Raw genomic sequence first — 8,047 nt, forward strand, 5'->3', positions numbered from 1 at the left:
AATGATTCAGTTTTCAGAATATAAATACAGAATCTAACGATTTTTATAAAAATTTTAAGAAGATCGCCATTAATATCAGCTTAGATTCAAAATACAGATAAACAGGTATATTAAATAAAAATTAAAAAAAAATTTAATTTACATGAATGAATATAGAACAAACAATTAAGAAAATTTTATTGGTAAGACATATTGAAGACATGAGTGAATGAACGTGTTATATTGATTGGATTCAAAACCCGATTGTTCTGAATTGATAAAAATGTAATTGAATCTATCTCTCACATATCACCATCAAAAATCTTAGGAATTACACGATACTCTCTGCAACACACTATTTTGTGAATATATTTTATGTAATTTATAATTACATAATAAAAAAACGCAGGGATGAAGATGTGATTTTGTATCTACAGTATATATTGTTAGAAATCCATGTGAAAAATTGGAGTGATATATTGTTTTTATTTTATTATTCGATATTTTTTAATTCTTATTGTAGTATTGAATAATTTCTTATTGTGACTTTTTAGCAATAAAGAATTCTATGTTAACTTCTGTCTTTTCATATTTTGTATTTTGTGACCAATTTCTATTTTATTTATCAATTATTATTATGATTATTATTATGTTTCTTTTTATCATTCCGCCCTGTGGGCATCATCCAAGCCCATCTTGGATCGACTAGACCAACAATGGAGCGGCCGGGTGATGAAGGACGAGGTCCAACATATCTGGAACAGACCACTCCCCTGAAAAGTTCCTGGTATTATTCGACCTGCCCGAATCGAACCCGGACCCCTCAGAGCGGTAGGCTGACACCATAACCCCCTTGAAGTTATTATGTTTCGTTCTCCAAAATAATGCAAAATTTATGTTCGAATATTTCATATGTTTTCTCACATTTATTTATGCATGTACTGTACTCAGTGCCGTAACTAGGCAGGTACAACAGGTGCACCCGCACAGGCCCACTTGGAAGAGGGGCCCAAAATGCATTTATTTGTTTTATTACTTTCCAAACCTAATTAATTAAGGGACATAAATGCAAATTCCTGCACAGGACACAGGAATTGCTAGTTACGGCACTGCATGTATACTGTTATTATAATCCACTTCAATTTATAAGTTTGCTGCACGTTTATAATACAAATTTATGTTTATTTTATGCATAATTTATGCAATGTTATGAGTAAAATATCTTATAAAATAAATAAATTCAGTTGTTAATGAAAAGATATTTGATTAAAGTTAAAGATCTCGTCGAGAATGGTGTATGGTACTCCAGACACAACTTTTGATTTTAATTTATAATCTAATGATAAAATAAATATTCTAAATTTATGAAGTATGAAAAACTTATTATGAATCACTTTCTTATAAAAATCAGCCAATATACATATCAAAAGAACAAAATGATTTTATATTATTTACTGAAATACGTTACATATGTCACTTGTACAAACTTTCTCCATTTCTTCTATCGCAAATTTAATTTTATATCTTCAATTTATAATAAGAATTATATTTTCTATTTTTAAGTAAAGAATTTCCTGCTAAAAACCACAATTCCTGAGATTTTTCTGTATAAACTATCAAAAAAACACATCGATTTCTTGTATTTATTCCACTTACCACGTAATATATTTTATTAATACAGTACTTTGTAAAATAGTACATTGTAAAATTTAAAAATAGCACGTGTATATCTATGACCAGATATTTGATTTTTTTTTGAATAATTTAAAAGTTTAAAAGTAATAGGTCTACTACAACTCATCAGAAAACATTTAATACTTTACTACATATACTTTATTAATTCTCCATCCTTATCTTTTCTATTCCAATAATAACGGTAAACTGACTTACTGTAAATGTAGTACGCCAAAGTAATAGATTAAACAAGCTAAAAAAAACGAATAAATTTCGGACTGTTAGAACAATTAAACGGTACTACACGCTAGGTCAAGGTCCTCACGTTCCCGAAATAATGAGAAAGTTGTAGAGCACGTGCACTTACATGTTTAGAATAAAGAAGGTTTCGTACGTTTTTATACTTAAAAACAGGTTAATGTTATATATTTTATTATTATTAATAAAATTTCTGCAAAAAATTGAAATGTAAATAGAAAGAAAAACCCGTTCGATCAGGCCAGTCGATCATTATCGAAACCGGTAGGTAAGATTTTTTTCGTATACTAAAATTTAATTAACTGAAAATTTGCTTTAAAAATTTTTAATTAGATCTATATTAAAATGAAGATAGCGAGCAGAAAAATATTAAGAAGCAATTTTCTGTCTGTTCAACATTATTTTAGATTTTCAACCAGTTTTTTTAGGTCATTTATTCATAGGTGCAAAGTGTAAACCGATAAACTTTAAATTCGAATCATTTTCAAGGTTTTATAGTTATTTTTCCATTTATAGTTTTTATATATAGATTTTATAGTTATTAAGCCATTTTTCCTATACCCGTAATGAGTTCGGCCAGTCCCATATTGTGAACGGATGGGTGATGAGGGACAGAGGCCGACATATCATGGACAGATCACCATTAAAATACCTGGGGATTTGATTCCAGGTCCCTTAAACGTTAGGTTTTATAATAATTGTAAAAATTTCCGTTAGTAAAAATTGCGATGTGTCTCCTTTGGTACAGTACCTTAATTTTCGAATAGTTCCGTTTAAATTCATGGATTCAGTTTTTTTTTTAAATCACAAACGAAGTGTTAAAAACAAAACGAAAATAGCAATTTAATTTTAAATGAACTTTAAAAATATCTATTTTTAGAAGATATATAAATAATATTAATAAAATGTTTTACAAACATTTATATAAACATTAAAGGATACAGTTAAACTTCATCGTTTTAACGTTACCATTTGTTCGTGTCTGAAATTGGCACTAAATGGAGTGTCTAAATTTCAAAAAAAAAATCAGAATGGCGTTAAATTGAAGAATCCCTAAATAATAAATATATAGTCTATAATAATAAAAACTTCTAAGTTGAGTTTGACAGTTTGAAAGTCACGTTATTTGATTATAATGCTGTTTGCAATGCAAAATCGTACAGTATGTAACGGTAATATAATATGCTTCGATAATTTTATGGATATCGGTAATTAAAGTGACTGTATCGAATTATTATTTTTGAATTTTCTGTTAGTTATTTTTTAAAACAGACACGTTTGAAGAGTGAGAAAAACTGTTTTACTAAAGTATTAATTTAGTCTTGCAGATAATTTGAGAAATTTATAAATAGGCTAACGTTTATTTGCTTACTCTTGTAACTTCTGTCGAGATCTTGCTGAGAAATTTTTTTAAAGCTGGATCAATTGTTAATCAAACCAAGAACAGATTAAGAAGGGATAAAAATTTTAAATAAATCTTATAGTTTTATATTATAAAACGATACTGTATTATAAAATAGGTTTCTTTTAGTTCTTTCCGTCTTATGGACACTGAGGATCTTTTTTTCTAGCGAGCCCATTATGGATTCGGCCAGGCCCATGGTCTATAAAAGTCGTTTTAGTAGCGCCCTTCTGTAGTTGTGAGGAAAAAAGAAGTGATCATACGGGGTTTAAATACAGTATATTTCTCTTAATGATATACTATTACAGCGGGTAAAGATCTGTGTATTAGTCATTAAAATTTTTTTGATGTAGATTATCTTGATAGAAATATATTTTTAATAATTATCATGCGTATTCATTAAATGTAATTTAAAATTTTTGTGGTTATTGAGCTACAATTTGAAAAAAATTGTAGACCTATAAATTCCCATTTTCGTCCGTCTGTCTGTCTGCCTGTATTTCCTTAACCTCGACAACGGAGTTAGATAGATGAAAGACGAGACCAGATATAGAAACCTTAGGAGCAGGATGCTCGGATTAAGCATATGCGAGTGTTCTGTAAAACTCGAATGTCACGTTATTTCAATTCAAAACTTTTCCTCTCAAAGCAGTTAATAGATGGCCGGCATGACTATTGTTATCATATAATATACTGTACAGGGACAAGACACTACTAATTTCAGGTAGAGAGAACATATTTTAAATTTAATCAATTAAAAATGTGATTAAAAATTGTAGCCTGGCATTGTGACGATGCTTCAATAAATAATTGCTCGTTTTTTAAGAAATAAATTACTCTTCTAATATAGTTTGATTTTAATTTTATTTTTGTTGAAAGATAAATTATATAATGATTAATTAATTACATTTAGAAATATAAGAGTAGAATTTTGAGCAAATTGAAAATTATTTTAATTTGCTTTTTTTTTAGTAGTCTTCAAAATTGATACAAATTTCTGTTCAGTTCTTCAATATTTTATTTTATTTTTTTCCAATATTTGCACAGAAGAAAGCCAATGTAAAACATCTGAATATATTAAAATGTAAAAAAATTTTAATAAACAACCATTATTCGCCATTACAATAACGTAGTATATTGTTAAAATGTTTTCATATACAGTATTCTGAAAATCAGAATACTCTAAAAGAAATAATAAATTGTGTTACATGCGAAATGATTTAAAATGTGAGGTCTTTGGGAAATAAAAAAAAAAAATATTCTTCCTAAAATTTTTGCGACATGAAGAGATAAACCTAATTCCATCAGGACATACTGAAGAGTCACAAATAAATATCGATTCAGGTAATCTTTATTTTTCCTCTGGATTTTGCACGTACAGTATATATAATATAGATAAACGTTAAGTTTAATATATTTCGTTATCCATGATAGAAAAAAGGACTAACGAGGAGAAAATAACCCGAAATGCATTTCTACTAGTGTATAGAAGTATAATACGTGCTAAATAATAGAGTATTCTGTTCACCACGTGCGTTCCTTTATAATAAGTTCGACAGCAATTTCGTGCTTTTAACCCAATGACCATAAAACAAAAGCAATCAAATATAATAAATACAGCGCCCTCTAATGATTCTCCGAAAACAGAATATAATTACGTATAGTTCAGAAACGTACGGAACAAACAAGCGTACTTCGTATCATACTCCTTTTGTTCAGTTGTATGAGGGTAAAGGGCAGATCACAGCAACCCGGGCATCCTGCGAAAGTAGGCAGGTCACCTCAGGGACGACCTTTACCCTATCAAAAATTCTTACCAAGAATTTTAAATGGTAGTTGAGCCACGCGTTACCGCGGCTCGTTATTTTCCTTACTCATTAGTTTAAGGCACGATGAATCAGTCAGCGTTCCATTTCTTTATTGCCAAGTAAATCTCATTCTCACTGGTGTGACTAGAATTTATACATTATTACATTAAACTGTTTTGAAATTTAGCCAAAATTATAACACAATCTTAAATGATGTGATAAATGAAGAAATTTTACTTGGAAATATTTTATAACTCTTTAAAATTAACCTAAAAATTTCTATTTTTATTGATAATCTGGAATGATCGAAATTATGTAACTTACTTTTCGAATCACTAGATGGCGCAAAATGAAACTGATTTGTTGTATTATTTTTCCTCCTCTCATTGTTTATAAAACAAAAAGTAGATAAATAAATAAATATTTAGGTCAAAATAATTACGTAATTTTTAAAAATAAAAATTACCTGGAAAACGTAGAATTATTTGTTGACGGTAGAGGGAGCTAACGAAAACGAAGTTGTTGCTAAGTGACCATGTGATTATAGTAAATAAATAGTTTTATAATCAATTTTAAATTTCTTTGTTGAAATTGACTAATTTTAAAGTATTGTGATTAATTAAGGATAAAAATTTAAAATCTGTAGAAATGGAATCTACGTCTGTGTTTCTTTTAATGGTTGGAGGGCAAATAGAAAGTGCTAAGGTGAGATGATAATTATTTACAAAGGAAAGACAAAGAATAACTGTCAAATGAAAAAGTTGAAAAGTAATTCTTAATGCTTTCATAATTAAGAATTAATTAAAATTGCACTAGGTATATTGAATGGACCAGATCTCAGGAATTCAATACTATAACATGTTTCATTAAATTTATATGTATATATATATATATATCACATTCATAAAAGTATAATGTATCCTGCTATTATGTATATTTTTATTGAATTTAATATGTATTTGTCAGCAGAATGAATTTTTCTTAATATTATGTAACTTACCATAATTTTAATATGAAGAAACTGATATCTTTATAACTTACAAATCTTTATCAATGATATGGGTGTATAGGGGAATCAGTCTGTTAGTATATATGTTTTTAATTAATAAAAACAAACCATGAATATTGAATGACAGTTATATTTTCAATGACAGTTATCATTATTCACTGGCAACCCTCATTAATATCATCAATTCCACACTTTAACAAAGAATACAATTTTTTTTTCAGTATGCCACTCCAAAACTCCACCATGCAAAAGTCACTAACTCGAAAGTCAATAGTTTTTTTTAACCTGTCACCATCTCTGTCCGCTTTAAGTCAAATTTGCAGGACTACTATATATAGACACAACCAATGAGAGCTAGAATGAGAGCTGAATAATTGGGCTAGAATTTGGCTAATTAAATGATTAATATATCATTTTAGCCCAATGATTCAGGCAATTGTTGGTTGTGTCTATATATACTCATCAGACTTTAAGATGTCTATTATATAGACTACTGTATTATCAAATCTAAAGAAAACTACAGGATACAATGTTCAAGTAGGATATCAACTTATAACTTATGATATTGTAATATTAATATACTATATTAAAGTTTTGAATAAAGATATACAGATGAAATTTAATAGGAAGCAATAAATTGAATTTAGAATGCTGGATGCTTTTCCAGATACTTCTCAGTACTATACAAGAAATGCAAATGCAATGGACTGTCCAATCCAATGCTATATGTATAATCACTTTATATGCCATTAAAATTTCTTACAAAAGGTCTCATTCATAAAATATGATAAATGATGATGCTGAAATATCATTCTCTAAAATTCAAGTAGCTTTAGTTACAATTTTGTTTAATATTTTGGTATTCAAAATTTTTAAATTAACAAATTCATAATTGAATTCAAATATATAAAGTGTTATAAAAATGGCAATTGCTGATTTACAGACAGGGTTCATTATGGATAGTCCCTAATTGAAAACAGTGTGAAATTATAATGATCTCCAATAGTGCATAATTTTCTCAATATATCATACCAGTATTACACTACAGTTAAACAAGATCAACAAATGGGCTGACAGTAACTTTTACATTCCAACTGAAAATAAGTATTCTAATTTAATTTTTGTTACTTTTTAAACAATTTTAGCATGTCAACTTTTATTAATGTTTTATTGCTGAAGTTATAAAATTAGTGTGATCTATTTGACTGTCACCTTCAGTATAGAAGTCGTATAATTACAGTAAATACTTATGAAATTGTGTACTTTTGTAAAAAAGTAATTATGAAAAATGTAACACAAATAAAAGAAAAAGTTTAAAATGATAAATAGTAGCAATATATTTGATGAGACTATGTCTTATTTCTAAATTTGCACTGCTGTCAATGGTTGCACTCCTTGGAGGTATGAAAGAGTCAGTTGTCAGTTGTTGCAATTTGGCAGAATATTTGATGCCCAAATCATATGCACATAAAACAAACCAGACTTGTAGGTAGTTAGGGGACCGAGAACTGGGTAAAAATAAAATACAAAATGCTGAGACTGTTTCTACAAACAGGCGTGATTGTGAGATTTGCACATTTATTGCTTGCGCTCTCCGAGACATAGTCTCGTCCCATGAATAGCTTCACCATTTTACTTGTAGATATAGAAGCTGTAAGACTGAAGAGGGATACAAATAAAAAACTACCTGAAAATAAAGTGAAAATAAAGGTTATATTATGAAGTAAATTTGTCATCACTTTACAAAATTGGTTTGATATGTCTGGAAGGAAGGCAAATTAGTTAGCCTATTAATTAATTAACAAATTACAGTAGAACCTCGATTATCCGCCCTAATTGGGGACTGGGGTTGGTCGGATAATTGAAAAGTCGGATAACCGAAAAGTATGAAAAAATCCATTATTAGTGTAGTACAGT

General features: G+C 28.5%; 1 non-coding gene across 1 annotated transcript; it reads right to left on the bottom strand.

The window, feature by feature from the left end:
* Nucleotides 1-5,046: 5,046 nt before the first annotated feature.
* On the bottom strand, nt 5,047-5,204 carry LOC111616349. The gene has a single exon (XR_002755233.1). It is a non-coding gene; the product is annotated as a U12 minor spliceosomal RNA (small nuclear RNA).
* Nucleotides 5,205-8,047: the final 2,843 nt, after the last annotated feature.

This window comes from Centruroides sculpturatus, unplaced genomic scaffold (genome assembly GCF_000671375.1).
Source record: "Centruroides sculpturatus isolate CEXI.00-Female unplaced genomic scaffold, Cexi_2.0 scaffold3140, whole genome shotgun sequence".
Classification (NCBI taxonomy): Eukaryota; Metazoa; Arthropoda; class Arachnida; order Scorpiones; family Buthidae; genus Centruroides; species Centruroides sculpturatus.